The sequence below is a fragment of the Bombina bombina genome, chromosome 6 (assembly GCF_027579735.1).
Source record: "Bombina bombina isolate aBomBom1 chromosome 6, aBomBom1.pri, whole genome shotgun sequence".
Lineage (NCBI taxonomy): Eukaryota > Metazoa > Chordata > Amphibia > Anura > Bombinatoridae > Bombina > Bombina bombina.
This window is the reverse complement of record NC_069504.1, coordinates 632,217,570-632,238,265: the sequence shown is the minus strand read 5'-3', so window position 1 is coordinate 632,238,265 and position 20,696 is coordinate 632,217,570. Positions and strand designations below refer to the sequence as shown.

The 20,696-nt window shown below is 35.4% G+C and overlaps 1 protein-coding gene across 6 annotated transcripts in view; it reads left to right on the top strand.

The window, feature by feature from the left end:
- NTRK3 (neurotrophic receptor tyrosine kinase 3) overlaps nucleotides 1-20,696 on the top strand; it is an 809,743-nt gene that overhangs the window by 119,552 nt on the left and 669,495 nt on the right. The gene's annotated exons all lie outside the window — the stretch shown is intronic.

The following is a 20,696-nucleotide window of genomic DNA, read 5'->3' as shown; positions in this document are numbered from 1 at the left end:
CTGATAAATTTCTTTATCAGCAACCCGCTCTTTATTTTAAGACAGTTATTTTTTGCCTAAACCTCAGGCACCTCTGCACCTTGTGTTACTCCTTTTTCTTCATTTTCCTTCTGTCAAATGACTGGGGTTTATGGGAAGGGAAGTGATACTTAACATTTTGATTGTGGTGCTCTTTGTCTCCTCCTGCTGGCCAGGAGTGATATTCCCACTAGTAATTGATGACGTTGTGGACTCTCCATATCCGGAAAGAAATACATTTATCAGGTAAGCATACATTTTTTTTCCCTATAATTGAAGAAATTTGGAATGTGAAATATGTACAGTAAATATACAGTAAAACATATGTACACACAAATATATATATATACACGCACATACATACACATATTTAGACATGTATATATACAACATAGCCCTTTGCAGTCAAACACCTTGTCATATACCATATACCTATGAGCCCTTATTTTTTAAATATTTTTATGAATTTTTTTTTTTATCAGAAAGTGTTTATATGAGTGTAACTGTAATTTTCAATGTATTTATGTTGTGCTTAATGCAACTTTCCATTAACAGACTACCCTTACTCGAAGTTATCAGCCATACAACCTGGCGAGTGAAAATTGAGTTTGTGTTTGCATTCTCGCGATTGCATTTACTTCAACTTGTAATATGAGCGCTATTTCTGTCACGTACAATAAGCCAAAAAAAAACAGAACAATATCACTTACTTACAAAATTTAGCCCTCCATTGGTAATTGAGCCTATAATGGGCCAGATTACAAGTGGAGTGCTATTTAGCGCTTAACATAGAGCGCTAATTGTGCTAGAAGTAATCGGGTTGTGCTAGTATTAGTTAAAAGTAAAAAGTTTGTGTAATCGTGCTAACTCAACAAGCGCAAACAGCTTACTTCTAGCACAATTAGACTATTGCACAAATAATAACCACTTTCTCCCATAGAAGCCAATGGAGAAAAAAAGTGGAAAAAAAAACTAACAGCCTACTCGCACACGAAAACGATCGCATGTCCACACATGCACAAACCCGATTGCATATTCTAATGTGCTCTAACCCGACATAAAAATATGAATATTTCACATCCAATGTTCTTCACATAGCAGAATATGTTCTCTTTATTCATAAATACATATTTCTACATACATCTGTATATATATTTATATATATATATATATATATATATATATATATACACATATCCATCTTTAGACATGTATATGTATGTATCTCTCTGTTAAAATCCTTTGCCTGTCTGCCTGCCTCATATCTTTGAGCATTTTTTTGCAAATTTGTTATAATAATTTTTATTAGATGGTGTTATTATGAGTGTAACTATACTTTGTAATGTATTTTTGATGTGTTTTGTGCAACTCTTATGTTTCACAAAAACATTTAACCACAGCACTGAAGTTGCAGTTATCATTCTAGTGTGAATCGCGATTCCACTCACTCATAATACAAACACTATTTAACCTGTGTGCAAACGATCACAAAAACCCGAGCACTCCACTTGTAGTCTGCCCTAATATATATGAAGTTATAATATAATATAATATTGCATTACTAATGTAATTTTTTAGAGAAGCCTGGAACCTAACTAATTTTCTTCCAATTGACTTACTTTATGTAACCTAGTTCATTTTATACTTTTTTTTTACAACTTTTCCTTCAAGAATAGAACCGCAGTTTACACTGAGGGCTACCTGTATTAAACTATGTAGCTGATTTGTCACAGTTCGCTTTCTCACCATTTGTATTACTTAGCTGTATAGTATAGGAACTGGTAAGAGACAAGAGCTTGGAGAAAGCTTTTAGTACATTTTGTGTAGTAAAACACACAGCACTTTAACTAGAACACATAAAAAATCATGCACTACTCTACTCAAGCACACTCATTGCTGCATACTGCAGGCTAATGTACTTTAAACTCTTTAACTGAACAGAAATCGCAAGCATAATTAATCCATTATGTGAAATTGCAGCTTGAGTTTAAAGTAAACATGTACCAACGAACACAATCTAAATTTAGGTTTATGGTTAAAAATAAATATACACCAAACACAACATAAATACTTTAAAACTAAGTTTTACACATATATATATACACTAAATTTTTAAAAATAATCGTAAAAATATTAATACATTTTTTATAAGGGTTAAATGGTATATGGTATATGACAAGGTGTTTGAATGGAAAGGCTTTATTGTATATATATATATATATATATATATATATATATATATATATATATATGTCTAAATATGTGCATGCATGTATGTGTGTATATATATATATATATTCCTATATATATCAGTATATCGCTTTACCTGTATGTATATATATATAATCAGATATATGTGATATATTTAAAAATGAAAACAACATTTTCTTCTATGTGAACAACATTGGAATGTAAAATATGCATAACTACCTTTTGGGTTGAGTGCACTTGGTCTAACATGGTGTAGGGTTAGCGTGCAAGTGATTAGTGTTAGTTTTTTTTTCAATCCGCACACTTTATTAAAGTCTATGGGGCGAGGAAGTTAAAGCGGTCGCTAACCTGTGCGCATTAAAAGTTTAATTCCAGCGCTGTTTGGATGCGAGCAAAGGCACTAAATAGCACACGATTTATAATCTGGTTCTCAGTTTTATTTTTTTTATCTCCAGGATTGACCATTTTCACATACTCCTGGTATCAAAATGACGCAGTTTATGGGTGTTTAGGCAGTGTATCAGTGTCTGATTAATAATTAAATCTGTCTGCCTTGGAATTGACATTAGGTCCAGGAACTTATAAAAGATTCTGATCTTGGAGTTAAAAAAAATATCATCGATTTAAAGGGATAGAAAAGTCAAAATGAAAATGTACATAAGCACATTTCAGTTTTAAATATAACATTTTTTGCAATATACCCCCATTAGCAAAAACATTTTTAGTAAAAATGTATTACTTTTTTCAGCACCTACACACATATGCTGTGAGGGCATATTCACCAGTTTTCAAACACTACGCCTTCTCAGAGAGTCAGCAGTTGCTTGTATGAGTCAATACACACCGCGACCAGCTCTCTGAGCTTGAATACTGTACATACTTATACACACTTTGCCAATTGTCACCCATGAAAAGATCTCCATAGCAACTTACACTATTCCTTACCTACTTGCAAAGCATCCATACATTTTTGTAGGCACCTCTCCACCTATACCCATGGCTGCCACGTTTAAACACCTTTCAAAATTGTATTTTATCACTTCTTTTTTCACACTTGAATTATCTAATTTATTTATTTTAACTCTTCCCAAGCTTTCATTTGAAATATTTTTACTTCTCTCTTTATCTCCTCATCAGATCTTATTATTTGAAGGAGGGGAGTTCCAGAGTAAGAAATAACTGCTGACCATACTCAGCCCCCTGATTTTTAACTCTCTAAGTCGCATCTTTCTGCTTATCTTTGACCAAACATTAGTGTAGATTTATAGCTTCTCCAAACTTGGCAATAAGTAGTTATTGGTGAGCCTAGAACTTAGAGAGTTTTTTTTAATAAATGTATTATATTGTGTCTCTTGCACAAGTGCACACATGCATTCCTGGATCAGATGCACCTTCTTAATACAGTAATTAGCATTTTACATCCCAACAGAGTCCATCCATCACCCTCCTCTTAATGTACACTTGTTGATGTTAGAATGGCACATTAGCATTATTATACATGACTATGCATCACTGCAGGGCTTATCGCAGGACTGTCACATAACATTTTCACAATAAAACATGTCACTAACTTTCCTAGTTGACCCCCCACATGAAAGCAACTCTCTATGGGAAATTCTCAATTAACTAGCTCATTTCATGATTGGGACAGTGTGTTTTAATAGGATGTAAGAGTGAATGTGGACATATATTTCAGTACAAAATAATAAATAGTTAATGAATCAATGTAGGTAACTGCATCAAATTCTTCATGGAGAGTCTATCAAACTAAAAATGCTGAAACTGAACTTTTTATTGCTGCCAAAAGCAAAAAAAAAGTTACCTTTTGGGCAGAAAACATTGTACAGTAAAAGTGATTTATGGTTAAGTTAAAAAAATAACATATTAAAACAGGGGTTTAACAAAACAACATGCATTGCTGCCTGTGGTGCTTTATACTTCCCTACAAATGTATTATATGATGAGTGACTCCTCTATTTCTTCTGGATTGGCTTGGAATGTAATTCATTAAATTAGGTTATTGCAGTAGTCAACAAATCCATTAATACGTCATTTTTTAACTGTTTCACAACCCTTTAACTTTTTCTCTTATTCTAAATAGAGAATAAAGTTATTAAACAATTGTTATTACTGACTTGCTGCTAATAGTGTCTTCCACAAGCTGGTATATAGGGTACATTGAATGCACTCAAACATGAGGAAGCGGAAACTAACAATTATAGCTAAAATTAAAGTAAAAAAAAAAAAAACCCTACGGAAATCCCACAACACCCAGTTCAATTAATTGGAAATGTCAGCAAAACAAAATTAAAGATAACCTTTTCATATAAAATAACATGCATTTGACATTATCCTCACTTACACAGAGTATGATTTATCTATAGGATAGTGTCACATTAATAAGGAATTCTGTGACTCACATGAAAGACTGCCATTGTCACAATTCTTCAAATTATTCAAATACTACTGAGGAGAAGGAGATATAAAGACATGTTATGGGACTAGGAACATGATCTGAATATATAATACAAATTATAATGCTTGCGTCTAGTTTTGAAAGGAGTTAATAAGCAGACATTTTAATGAAAAAGGGTAAGTGACAATGTATAAAATACAGGTAGAACTTTTGGGAATGAACATAAGAATGAGTTATGAACTCTTTATCATAGCTCGGCAGACGCTAAATGTTCTTTTGTATTTTGGCTGACACCAACGTCATTCGATAGAAAACTATAAAAATCTACTCTGCTGTGCTGCGGAAGAATGTCGTAAGTCACCATTAAGGCACACAAGAAATGAAAAGGTCATCAGCTAAGCTTTATTGAAATGCATAAATGCCTGTGAGGCAGCCGAAGGAGTGAGACGCTATCCAAATGAAATCCAATGAGATAGCTGCCATTGTTATTGTGATCAAAATGATGATAAGCTTTTCCTTTCACAATGCATTAGATTGTATAAGTCAGTGATGGATGCTATTAGACATCAGTACGCTAGTCTGTGCCAAGATGCTGACTTATAGCCTCCATGTTGACTTGGGTGGCAAAAAAAACACTAGTTACTACAGTTTAAGTCTCTTTGTCTTGTTATCTGTGTGATATCACTTAGTAGCAATTGTGATGCAGAATGTTTCAAATACAGGTTGTCTCTTAATGACAGGAACAGCTTAATTAAGTAAAGGAAGCATTTAAATATGAACTGTATTAAGCACAAGACATTAGATAAATGCGTTCCTTATGTTGCAAACAGTATGAGTGACATGAAATAAAATTCAAACATATAAATATAATACAGAAGATATTAATGGTGAAGATGATGATTATTACTATTGGTATTATTCTCAATTTATAGACCACCAATACACCTTCTTTTTCTGAACGTTAGATTGATCAAAGCTTTGTAAAGGGAGTTTTTTAAAGGTATGTGAACATGGCAGGATAGACAACATAAAAGAACAATAAAGTATTTTAAGTATTTTTTTTTACATATCTGTTAACAAAACCTAACATTTTTCTTTCATGACAGATAGAACATATAATTTTAAACAACTTTCTAGTTTACTTCTATGATCAATTTTGCTTTATTGTCTTGCTATCCTATATTGAAAGAGCAGCAATGTACTACTGCAAGCTAGCTTAACACATAGGTAGACCAATGATAAAAGGTTTATATTTGTAGTCACCAATCAGCAGCTTGCTCCAAGTTCCTGAGCCTACCTTGGTATGCTATACAACAAAATATCAATAGAATGATGCAAAATAGATAATAGAAGTAAATTGAAATTTTTATAAAATTGTATGTTGTATCTGAATCATGAAATACATTTTTTGGGGGTTTATGTGTATCTGCATACACAATGAAGGTTTAAAAGCATTAAAAATTGTCTTGTATTACCACTATTTTCAAAAGCAGTTAAGTACTACATCCCTTGAAAGGGTATGTTTATTTATTTTCATTCCAGTAAGTTAGGGCAACAGGTAAATGAGCTCAGGCAGTGAGCAATCAGTGTGTATAGTGTGTAGCAAGCTTTAGCGTATTTAATACCATTTTTTATAATAGTTTATTTATTTTTTACAGTGAAAATAAAGAATCAATTTACATTAATGTCAATTTGTAATTCTTAAACATGTTATAACGTATTGTACTTTGGAGTTTCCTTTATTTATGAAAAACTATGGAAAAAAAGATCTGAGGGACTATACCCCAACAGACAGAGAAAAGCATAGATAATACATGCTGTATAATAATAAAATATGTACACCAAATCATAGAAACATATCCACACCCTATAGCTAGAAATATTAAAAGAGATACATTAAACATGCTATCTGATATATATATATTTAATTTTCACTTATTTCTCCAATTGAATAAATCCCCAGCAGCATGACTATTATGTTTTTCAAGCTTATTTTCCTCACATTTGTTTCTTCTCTTATCCCACACTGATGTCTCCTTTTCATCTATTATTCATCTCTTGACTCAGTATTCTATACCAGCTATGTTGTAGCCTTTCACCCTCCCCTCCAGTGGGTTTTCTCACCTCTTCCCTGGCACTTCAAGTTCACACACCACACACTTTCTTCAGACACCGCATGATATAGCCATATAGGTGTTATTCCCCACTTGTATGGTAAGAATAAACTACCACAGTTAACAGACTTCATGGCTTCCCTATGGCTGTTATTGATTTATATTTTCTTCCTTTAGCATATAAGATGCAGGCTATTTTTAAAATATGTTTAAAATATGTGTTATATGCTGAGAAGGGTGATGACAATCACATTAAAGAGACATTGAACTTATAGTGTATGAATCAGCAGCATACAGTATATACTGTAATGGCAATTAAGCACTGCTCTACAAAATAATATTTTAAAATCATTGAACACTGTCTTTTTTTTAGCACAATTTACAATATTTTGCAACTCAATATCGATGATATTCACTTGAGAAGTCTGGTGGAATCTATGCCTCAAGTTGCATTTGTTGTGTGAAATAAGGTTATATATAGATATATGCAAACACTCTATGTGGCTAAAAGTGGACTCCCTTACTAGTTACTGAGTTGAGGTATTACAGCCACATCCATTGCTAACAGGTGTATAAAATCCAGCACATGGCCATGAAATCTCACAAACATTAACAGTACAATGGGTCATACTGAAGAGCTCAGCAAAATTAAACATGACTTTAAACATTGCACTTATAGAATATAACCTTTGCCACGTGTCAAGTTTTAACATTGCTTCCCATATAGATCTGCCCATCTCAACTGTAAGTGCTTTTATTGTGAAGTTCATCTATCTAGGAACATCTAGGAACAACTAAATCCCAGACAGTATATATTTGTTTATATGTGTGTACATATGAATATACAGTATGTATTTATGTATGTATATGTGTGTAGATATGTATTTACAGACATGTTTACACAACTAAACACATAAATACATTTGTATGTGCATTTGAGCCATTTGCAGTAAAGTAGATGAAAACATAAAATATCATATTTATGCAATATTCATATTAAATATAGTATACTTGAATTATTTCACATTCCAATGTTCTTCACATAGGGGAATATGTTCTATGTATTTTTATATATATATATATATATATATATATATATATATATATATATATATATATATATATATATATATATATACATATATATATATATACCTATATATAAAATCCATCAAATATACTGAATATTTAAATATCTCTAAGAATAAATAGAACATATTCTGCTATGTGTGGAGCACTGGGTTATAAATCGTGTTTGCGCGACTTGTGGGTGGGTTCTTTCCATTTTTTTGGCTCCATTGAAGTCTATGGGGTAGATTTATCAAGCAGCTGCCGCTCACAGCGGTTGAAAGACTCCTTAACTCCTTAACTTATCTGCCACCTCTGAGGTGGCAGACTGCAATCATTAATATGATCGGGATGATTGACAACCCTTGCTAGCGGCAATTGGCTGCAAATGTGCCGGGGGCAGCATTGCACAAGCATTTCACTAAATGCTGTCAGCATTTAGTAATGTTGGGTGGACATGATCCACAACAGTGAATCTTTTCCGTCCGACATTTGATAAATCTACCCCTAAAGGTGAATGCGATTTTGTGTCCGTGACTTCTGAATATCTATTTGCTACTGCAACTTTGCAAACACGAGAGAGCAAACCTTTTACTTTCAAATCGTAATACTAGGGTGAATCTCAGAGTGGTTTTAATGCTTGAACACGAGTGAAAAACTACCACTCCACTCGTAATCTGGCCCATAGTGGGGCCTCTGAGTGCTGTAGAGTGTAGCGGTTAAAAAAACCTCTATCATCTGTTGCATCACTCACTACAGCATTCCAAACTGCCTCTGGAAGAACTGTGTGTCGGTAGCCGCATGAAATGGATTACCACGGCTAAGCAGCTGTACTCAAACCTAACATACACATGCACAATACCAAGAGTTAGCTGTAGTGGTGTAAAGCATGCCGCCAATGGACTCTCAAGCAGTGGAAACCTGTTCTCTGGAGTGATTAATCAAGCTTCACTATATGGTAATCTCACAAAAACAATATTTGTGTGACAGATGCCAGGAGAAGGCTACCTACGGAAATGCATAGTACATCATGTAAAGTTTGGTGGAGGAAGGATAATGTTCTGCAGCTGTTTTGGCTAGGTCCCTTAGTTTCAGTTAAGAATCATCTTACAGCTACAAGATACAACGACAACTTAGGCAATTGGATGCTTGCACCTTTGTGGCAACATCTTGTCCAAGCATCACTGAGCCCTTGTGCACAAATTTGGGTCCATGAATACATGATTTGACAAGTTTGTTATGGAGGAGATTGAGTGGCCTGCACAGAACCCTATCCTTAACCCCTTTGAATACTTTTGAGGTGAATTTGAATGCTGTTTGTGAACCAGACCTTCTGGCCAACATTAGTGCCTTAACTCACAAATGCTCTTTTAGCTGAATGGGCACAAATTCCCACAGACATGCTCCAATATCTAGTGGAAAACCTTTCTAGAACAGTTGGTGCTGTCATACCTTCAAAGGGTGGGGAAACTAGATTATAATGCCGGCGACTCCTCCTCTCCAATGCCACCACCATTTTCCCATCGTCCCAAGTCCGCTGCCTTGGAGTTACACTTGACTTAAATCTATCCTTTGTCCCCCATATCCAATCGCTTTTCACATCCTGCCGCAATCATCTACGTAATTTTTCCAAGATTTAACCTTTTCTGTGCACTAACACCACAAAGCTAATAATCTACTCCCTTGTTATTTCCCGACTTGACTACTGCAATAACCTACTTACTAGCCTTCCTCTTCCTCACCTCTCCCCGCTTCAATCCATCCTGAATGCATCTGCCAGGCTGATCCACCTTTCCCGTCGCTCTGTACCTGCTGCACCTCTCTGCAAGTCCCTTCATTGGCTCCCCATTCACAGCAGAATTAAATTCAAAATTCTCAACCTTGCATACAAAGCGCTCACCAACACCGTTCTCCTCTATGGTACCTATCCTCTCTAATCAACAAGTATACTCCAGCCCACCCACTAAGATCCAACAATGACCTCTTCTGATGCTAGACTGCAAGACTTCTGTCGTGCAGCACTTACTCTCTGGAACTTTCTCCCTTGTGCTGTCAGGATTTGCCCTAATCTTTCTTCCTTTAAATGCTCCCTGAAGACTTTTCTGTTCAGAGAAGCCTACCACCCAACTCAATAATATTTCTATTACCTAACAACATTTCCCTCATTCAATCTTGCAGTCCTCACCTCCTGTTTCTCAACCTCCTACCCTTCTAGATTGTAAGTTCCCACGGGAAAAGGGCCCTCAATTGCTCCTGTATGTGTCTGTAAATGTTGTCCTGTCTCTTACAAGTTTTATATCATTGTTTTATTTAAATGAACTGTATCCATAGACAGCGCTGCGGAATATGATGGCGCTTCATTAATAAAGTGTAATAATAATAATAATGCAGATAGTTTTGGAATGAATTCCCAACAAGCTTATATATCCCATGTGATGAACCCCTGCTCTCATGCAACAAATTGCCCAAAAGTTGTCAGTCACCCGGGGCAAATCAGACTAGGCTGATTTATTTCTGACATCTCAGAGAGGGAAGAGGAGTTAGGAAGTAGCAGTCTTAAGGTCACTGTTACTTAAATTACTGTTGCAGGCATGCAGTTATCTTGATGCATTCTTTAATATTCTTTATATAGCTTGATACTCTCTTTAAGTATAATACAGGCAAGTATAATAGGAGGTTTCTGATAAGGCAGCAAACACTTTACACACATTCATTTATATAATTATGTTTACTTTTTTAATGATTGTATTACACAAGCAGTTTTCACATTTCTACCTTTACTCCATATAAACCTACATTTGCATTTATAAATCTGATTGATAAATTAGCTTTTTTTTGTCTGAGAAACAAGCAAAGGATTATTAACCAGTTAAACTTTTATAGGTAATTGTGATAACTCCACAAATAAAGCAAGCTAAAATTGCAATATTTTTGATTGTTTACATATGTGTGTTAACCTACATTTAGAGTCCAAGCCCAGTCCTAGAGCCATATGGCTATCAAAAAGTTTATGTTTTCCTCTAGTCGTCAAAACATACTTTAAGCATTGTAAAGTTGACCATGATTATATTGTTTTTTTTTTTATTCCCTATTGCAGTGATTAATCATATTGCCTTATCTCTAGCCAAACTTTTGTCTAATATCCATAATCCACCTGTATTGTAAAATTCTACATGATGGATTGATTAAGCCAGATGTATTATATGTGCTGTTCTTGACTTAATTGTACTATGGCAAAGTAACGTAAAATCATAAAATTATGGATATTTGGGGAAAGGTAGGGATTAAATTATAGTGGGCTCTCTTTTAAATTTGTTGTTCATACATTAGGTCAATATTTAACAAACCTGTAAAAGAGTATGAGGAAAAAAACTACTTAGACATAACAGTCAAAACATATATGATCTTTGGTAAGGATTTGTGTGCTATCATTATTACTGGGACAAAATAAATTAAAATCTTGTTTTCTGATACATTCAATTTTTATGCTACATGTGATTTGTTTCTATACAAAGCTTTAACATACATTAAGCATACTATCTGCTAGATTTAGAGTTTTGTCGGTAACGACCCGCGTAGCTAACGCTGGCTTTTCTTTCCCCGCACCTTTTAAATACCGCTGGTATTTAGAGTTCACAGAAGGTCTGCGTTAGGCTTCAAAAAGGGAGCGTATAGCATATTTTACCGCCACTGCAACTCTAAATACAAGCGGTGCTTACGGACGCGGCCAGCTTCAAAAACGTGCTCGTGCAAGATTCCCCCATAGGAAACAATGGGGCAGTTTGAGCTGAAAAAAACCTAACACCTGCAAAAAAGCAGCATTCAGCTCCTAACGCAGCCCCATTGTTTCCTATGGGAAAACACTTCCTAAGTCTGCACCTAACACCCTAACATGTACCCCGAGTCTAAACACCCCAAACCTTACACTTATTAACCCCTGATCTGCTGCCCCCGCTATCGCTGACCCCTGCATATTTTTTTTAACCCCTAATCTGCTGCTCTGTACACTGCCGCAACCTACATTATAGCTATGTACCCCTAATCTGCTGCCCCTAACATCCCGATCCCTATATTATATTTATTAACCCCTAATCTGCCGCCCCCAACGTCGCCTCCACCTACCTACAATTATTAACCCCTAATCTGCCGACCGGACCTAATCTGCCGCTACTCTAATAAATGTATTAACCCCTAAAGTTAAGTCTAACCCTAACCCTAACACCCCCCTAAATTAAATATAATTTAAATCTAACAAAATAAATTAACTCTTATTAAATAAATTCTTCCTATTTAAAGCTAAATACTTACCTGTAAAATAAATCCTAATGTAGCTACAATATAAATTATAATTATATTGTAGCTATTTTAGGATTAATATTTATTTTACAGGCAACTTTGTATTTATTTTAACCAGGTACAATAGCTATTATAAATCATAGTAGTCAACGCACCCAGGTAGGCAAAAGAAATGCAAAGAAACTTTTAGTTGATCCAACTCCTTTATTGTAATGAATCAGTGTATAGGCAACTTGAAGTGCATAGGCAACTTAAATGACAGCTGGCAGCTCAGGTACAATAGCTATTAAATAGTTAATAACTATTTAATAGTTACCTAGTTAAAATAATTACAAAATTACCTGTAAAATAAATCCTAACCTAAGTTACAATTAAACCTAACACTACACTATCAATAAATTTATTAAATAAAATACCTACAATTATCTACAATTAAACCTAACACTACACTATCATTAAATTAATTAAATACAATACCTACAAATAAATACAATTAAATAAACTAACTAAGTTACAAAAAATAAAAAAATATTTACAAACATTAGAAAAATATTACAACAATTTTAAGCTAATTACACCTACTCTAAGCCCCCTAATAAAATAACAAAGCCCCCCAAAATAAAAAAAAATGCCCTACCCTATTCTAAAATTAAAATAGAAAAGCTATTTTACCTTACTAGCCCTTAAAAGAGCGTTTTGTGGGGCATGCCCCAAAGAATTAATGCTCTTTTGCCTGTAAAAAAACACATACAATACCCCCCACAACATTACAACCCACCACCCACATACCCCTAATCTAACCCAAACCCCCTTAAATAAACCTAACACTAAGCCCCTGAAGATCTTCCTACCTTATCTTCACCACGCCGGGTATCACTGATCCATCCAGGCGCCGATGTCTTGATCCAAGCCCAAGCGGGGGCTGAAGACGTCCATCCTCCGGCTGAAGTCTTGATCCGAGCCCAAGCGGGGGCTGAAGACGCCCATCCTCCGGCTGAAGTCTTCATCCTATCTGGGCAGAAGAGGAGATCCGGACCGGTAGACATCTTCATCCAAGCGGCATCTTCTATCTTCTTCCATCTGATGACAAGCGGCTCCATCTTCAAGACCTCTGGCGCGGATCCATCCTCTTCTTCCGACGTCCTAAAACAGAATGAAGGTTCCTTTAAGGGACGTCATCCAAGATGGCGTCCCTCGAATTCTGATTGGCTGATAGGATTCTATCAGCCAATCGGAATTAAGGTAGGAAAATTCTGATTGGCTGATGGAATCAGCCAATCAGATTGAGCTCGCATTCTATTGGCTGTTCCGATCAGCCAATAGAATGTGAGCTCAATCTGATTGGCTGATTGGATCAGCCAATCGGATTGAACTTGAATCTGATTGGCTGATTCCATCAGCCAATCAGAATTTTCCTACCTTAATTCCGAATGGCTGATAGAATCTTATCAGCCAATCGGAATTCGAGGGACGCCATCTTGGATGACGTCCCTTAAAGGAACCTTCATTCTGTTTTAGGACGTCGGAAGAAGAGGATGGATCCGCGCCGGAGGTCTTGAAGATGGAGCCGCTCGTCATCGGATGGAAGAAGATAGAAGATGCCGCTTGGATGAAGATGTCTACGGGTCCGGATCTCCTCTTCTGCCCAGATAGGATGAAGACTTCAGCCGGAGGATGGACGTCTTCAGCCCCCGCTTGGGCTTAGATCAAGACTTCAGCCGGAGTATGGATGTCTTCAGCCCCCGCTTGGGCTTGGATCAAGACATCGGAGCCTGGACGGATCGGTGTTACCCGGCGTGGTGAAGATAAGGTAGGAAGATCTTCAGGGAATTAGTGTTAGGTTTATTTAAGGGGGGTTTGGGTTAGATTAGGGGTATGTGGGTGGTGGGTTGTAATGTTGGGGGGGTATTGTATGTTTTTTTTACAGGCAAAAGAGCTGAATTCTTTGGGGCATGCCCCGCAAAAGGCCCTTTTAAGGGCTGATAAGGTAAAAGAGCTTTTCGATTTTAATTTTAGAATAGGGTAGGGCATTTTTTTTTATTTTGGGGGGCTTTGTTATTTTATTAGGGGGCTTAGAGTAGGTGTAATTAGCTTAACATTGTTGTAATATTTTTCTAATGTTTGTAAATATTTTTTTATTTTTTGTAACTTAGTTCTTTTTTATTTTTTGTACTTTAGTTAGTTTATTTAATTGTATTTAATTAATTTAATGATAGTGTAGTGTTAGGTTTAATTGTAACTTAGGTTAGGATTTATTTTACAGGTAATTTTGTAATTATTTTAACTAGGTAACTATTAAATAGTTATTAACTATTTAATAGCGATTGTACCTGGTTAAAATAAATACAAAGTTGCCTGTACAATAAATATTAATCTTAAAATAGCTACAATATAATTATAATTTATATTGTAGCTATATTAGGGTTTATTTTACAGGTAAGTGTTTAGCTTTAAATAGGAATAATTTATTTAATAAGAGTTAATTTATTTCGTTAGATTTAAATTATATTTAACTTAGGGGGGTGTTAGGGTTAGGGTTAGACTTAGCTTTAGGGGTTAATACATTTATTAGAGTAGCGGCGAGGTCCGGTCGGCAGATTAGGGGTTAATAATTGTAGGTAGGTGGCAGCGATGTTGGGGGCAGCATATTAGGGGTTAATAAATATAATATAGGGGTCGGCGGTGTTAGGGGCAGCAGATTAGGGGTGCATAGGGATAATGTAGGTGGCGGCGATGTGTGGGGACCTCGGTTTAGGGGTACATAGGTAGTTTATGGGTGTTAGTGTACTTTAGAGCACAGTAGTTAAGAGTTTTCTGAACCGGCGTTAGACCAGAAAGCTCTTAACTCCTGGCTTTTTGTTGCGGCTGGAGTTTTGTCATTAGATTTCTAACGCTCACTTCAGCCACGACTCTAAATACCGGCGTTAGAAAGATCCCATTGAAAAGATAGGATATGCAAATGGCGTAGGGGGATCTGCGGTATGGAAAAGTCGCGGCTGGAAAGTGAGCATTAGACCCTTACCTACATGACTCTAAATACCAGCGGTAGCCCAAAACCAGCGTTAGGAGCCTCTAACGCTGGTTTTGACGGCTAACGCCAAACTCTAAATCTAGGCGATTGAATTGAAAAAATATGTTTAAAATTGCATTCAAGTAAAGAATGAACTATTCTATATTACTAAAACATTTTTTTTTTTTATGTAATCTCCCTTTCCTATCCTACGTGCTCAAAGACTAAACAGATTACATGGATGTAGCATGTTACATATTTTCAATGGAGCTATATAGGCAAGCCAGTCGAGAGGATAGTACAAGATTGTGTTAATGCCACATAGAAAGTGATGGCATTGTTGACTGTTTTTAAAGCAATGTTGCAGGAAACTGACTGTTAGCAGTACAGATTGATTCCTGTAATATTCCCTAGTAGTTTATTATATGCACATTAACTTTAGGTTTTTTTTACGGTAAATATGTAATGTAACTTCTTTTGTTATGTTGAGTGCTATGTTACGGTGCTTCTTTGCCTGTGCACCTTTTCAAAATGACTGCTCAAAGTTTCATTAAAGGGACAGCAAAATCAAAATTAAACTGTCATGATTCAGATAGGGCATGTAATTTTAAACAACTTTCCATTTTTACTTTTATCATCAACTTTGCTTTGTTCTCTTGGTATTCTTTGTTGAAGGCTAAATCTATATAGACTCAGTCCTTAACGGCTGCCTCTTATCTCAGTGCATTTTATTAGCTTTTCACAGCAAGACAGTGCTAGTTCATGTGCACCATATAGATAACATTGTGCTCACTCCCGTGGAGTTATTTATGAGTCAGCACTGATTGGCTAAAATATAATTCTGTAAAAAAAAAAAAAAAAAAAAAAAAGTACTGAGATAAAGGCGCAGTATGCAGAGGCTTAGATACAAGGTAATCAAATAAGTAAATGTGTATTAATATAACAGAGTTGGTTATGCAAAACTTTCGAATGGGTAATAAAGGGATTATCTGACTTTTTAGACAATAACAATTTTTAAGTAGACTGTGCCTTTAAGCTTTGCTTTGAAAATTAAAAGCAGAACCTTAGTTAACTTACCTGAGCTTTCATTAAATTACAGAAAATACATTTTACGGATAACATTATAATATTTTACTTTGCTAAACAGTATAAATATAAATTATAATAAAACATAATAACATAGCATTTTAGACTATTTTGAGCACATGGAGGTTAAAGGTACACAAAGCCCAAAATTTGCCTTTCAGGATTTAGGTAGAACATAAAATAAATTTAAACAATTTTCCTGTTTACTTCTTGTATCAAATATGCTTAATATAGTTCTCTTGGTATCATTTGTTGAAGAGCAGCATTGCACTACTGATTTCTAATTGAACACATGGATAAGCCAATGACAATCGGTATATATATATATGCAGCCACCAATCAGTGGCTAGAACCTAGGTATTTTGCGGTTCCTGAGCTTACCTAGATAAACCTTTCAGCAAAGGATAACAAAAGAACAAAGCAAATTAAATAATAGAAGTAAATTGGAAAGTTGTTGAAAATTATATGTTCTGTCTGAATCATGAATGTCTAATTATGACTTTACTGTCCCTTTAAGCATTAGATAAAGTCATACAGTAATAAATAGAATACTGGATTTATAAACTAATCATCAGAGATTAATTTTCTGTTAGAGTGTTTGAAGCATTTTGGAAAAAAGATATCATGGACTGACATAGACAAAATGCAGAGGTAGGGTCAAGCAGTTCATGTTAACTCTGATCATTTTAGAATTTGTTTTTTTATTTCCTTCTCCTACATTAAAATTTGGGCATGGGATATTGATTTGTTTTATTTTCTCAGAACAAGACGACTATTATTTGAGAGTGTACAGAATGCTACAAGCACTGTGCTGATGAAATAAATTATTACCACAATAACTCTACAAAATACAATTTAAAGACATCAAGAGAAGGAACATTTTCTCATATTTACCTAGAGTCTAATCCAGAAGTATTTTGTTGAATAATGCTTACAAAGAAGACTCTTAATCTTATCATTGGATTGTCGCTCAGTACTTATTTAAAGCATGTTCTGATGGCTTTGTGGACTCTAATTATCATGCACCACATTGATTTGATTGTGTTGTAAATTATTAAATTAGTTTATAGTCTAGTCCAAAATAAACTTTCATGATTCAGATTGGACATGTGATTTTAAACAATTTTCCAATTTACTTTTATCACCAATTTTGCTTTGTTCTCTTGGTATTCTTAGTTGAAAGTTAAATCTAGGAAGTTCATATGCTAATTTCTAAGCCGTTGAAGGCCCCCTCTTAGCTCAGGGCATTCTGATAGTTTTTCACCACTAGAGGGTGTTAGTTCATGTGTTTCATATAGATAACACTGTGCTCACACATGTGAAGTTCCAGGGAGCTAGCACTAATTGGCTAAAATGCACATCTGTCAAAATAACTGCAATAAGGGGGCAGTTTTCAGAGGCTTAGATACAAGATAATCACATAGATAAAAAGTGTATTTATATAACTGTGTTGGTTATGCAAAACTAGGGAAAGGGTAAATATTAAATAATAAATATTCTGGTGTAGACTGTCCCTTTAAGACAAAAGTCTGAGAGGGTGTTTTTCAAAATGAACATTCAATGTTAGTAAGTATGATTAATAGCAAGAGCAACGTTTTTGTAAAACTGACAATAGAAAATAGAAAAATATATGATGTATTAATTGCTCAAAGCCATTACAGTATGTTGTTTGTGTCTTGTATAGGGATATTTAATCTCTTTCTTAGACTTTCTAATATTTGCTGTGAAATTAATCTTTAAAACCTTTTCATAGAAGAAATGTACTATATTAAATGTGACTTTTGAATTTGAAATGCAACACTAAATTAAATAACAGAAACATTAAAAAATAAAAGGAAAATTTGAATGAATAAACTCCAAGATTAATTATCCTAGACTTCTATGGAGTACATTAAAGTGATTGTAAAGTTACTTGATATGCTTGGTAAGGGGATGTGTAAGGAGAAAGCAAAATAGGGTAACTTTCATTCATCAATATCTTCTATATTTTCGAAAAACAGACTACTTTTATTTTTATACCCTCCGCTGTTCCTCCGCCTGCAAAGCATTAGCTTTTAGTGGTTATAATGACTAATCAGTGTTTATCCAATCCTAACATGCCCCCTTTCTCATCTATTGAGTCAGTAACAAAGCCCATGATTGAGAATTGCTTGGGGGAAAAATAGCACATGCGCAAAAGAAACTGTGGGCATTGTTACTGACTCGATGGATGCCAAAGGGGGGCTCGCTAGGATTGGATAAAAACTGATGTGAAAATATGCGATTTAGAAGATATTGATGAATGAAAGTTACCCTATTTGGGTTTCTACCTACACATCCCATTAAGCATATCAAGTAATTTTACAATCTAACAGGATCTTCACGAAAGGAAAATGAATGATGTTTTTGCTTTGAGTAATGTAGGAGAAAGGAAACCTTTTTATTCATTTTTTATTCAAAACTAACATCTATCCTTTAGATTAAATTTATACCTTGGAGTGATCATATATTGAACAAAATGTATTCTTTGCAACATGGATTCATGGTGCTTTTGCAAAAAGGAAAGACAGATAACTGCTAATTCAAAAGGTGCTTGGTTATTTTTACATTTTCAGATGTGATTCCAATTAAAGGAACAAGTGTGAAATAAGATTGTGTGAATACTCCATGGAAACTATAACACAAGAATACATTTTCCATTCATATTTTTTTTCAGTAATCATCATTGAGATATATATTTGTCCTGATATAATATGCAGCATCTCTAATCCAGTATACAGTACTGAAAGGTAGCTTTCTGTCAATAATGGGATTTTAGGGTAATGTTATCTTCTTATATACTCTAGCAAGATGCTGACAAGGTGAACAATGCTGAGATCTTGTGCCAATGATCTAAACTATTTTCCTTGGCAACTGTCAGTGGCATTAGTAATATCAAGGGAACATCTGCAGTACAGCTTCTCATCCACAGTGAAAACACATCATTCTGTTGTGGCTTATAAAATCTGGCATTCATGCATCAGGTATTTCAATTCCTAGACAAATTAATTAGGAGTTGCATATGACTTAAGCATCTTATCATATTTTGTTAAAAAAAAATGCAGACTAAAAAAGTTTTGCTTCTTTGTTGCAAAGCTATAACAAAAGGACTGCAATATAAAAGTACTATTGGTAGCAAGCTCAAAAAATGTAAGAACGGGGGGAGGAGCCAACTACCATCCAGACAGGACGCACACCTTAGGAGCTCCTGCTATACACGAAATTTATGTAGACTTTAACACTATTTCTAACCTTTTGTTTGGGGTATATATTGAGTGCTGACTTTTAGTTGCTTCCTGAGAACTTCATAATCATCATTAAGGATCTGCAAACCGTACTTTACAGCTTGTACTGGTCTACAGTAGAGGCGTGAAAAAAATATGGCCGCGCTTATCATGAGACAAATATCTGACTTGCTAGCGGACCATAATCAAATCATACTAGATGCGATAGACGAGGCTTTCAACTCTCTTATTCCTCTTGCCACCTTATCAACTGCCCTAACTATTTACAAAGATGAGTGTGGTGACAAGGAGGATACAACGGATTCCCAGCAGCCGCCATCTTTAACGCTGAGACCGGCACTCACTTCGGTATGCTGCAACAGCGTTATGACAAGTGAGACTATTACCCTAGAGGGGGATCAGGAGACAGATGCCGACCTGCGGGGCTTGCAATCGGATGTACCCCATAAAAATCTAAGTATAACGTCTCAGACAGTCGCGCTTCAGGGCGCTAAAGAATTGATATGGGCGCAGGGACTGTACCCGACTCCTTACTGCCAGCTACCTTACCAGAGTTCCTTCGAGTCTCATGGATTGTCCAGTGTCGGCTGAGTGCGGCTGAATAGACTCAAGTCCTCTGAACCACAAATGTGCTGGGATCTCTGGAATCTACCTACTGCTACAGATTGGCTGCTTGTACCGGAGCATCTACAGCAGGAGCAGCATGTTGCCTGCGGCCTCAGGAGAGGAATCGGGTAAATTTGACATTGGCGGGTTCTACACCCCGGACATTGACACACACCATCTCGCTGTTCCATATGAGCAACTGCCCCCCATCTTTAAGTTTAGCCCTGACAGAAGTTTTGGATCAGGGCAGTCAACCCACTCTTCTAAAGGACCATGATATATTAAGTATTCAGGATACTGATACCGTTGTTACAGCTACCAGCCTTTACTTATTTATCCCCAAGAAATGCACCCCTGACTTAACGGTCATTTTATGACTCAGCACAGTATTTACTGGATATTTTCTTTTTTACATCTTAACCACCTTGCTAAGTACATACTTGTTGTTAACTGTTCAGTTACTCATGTTTTCACAGTGACTTCTTGTTTTCCATAGTAAACATTATGCTAGTTAGAAGCAAGTTGGCTAATAATTTTTTTTTTTTTTATTATTATTATTTTTTTTTACGTTATACTACGCCCTACTCCAGAACGCTACTGTATTTATA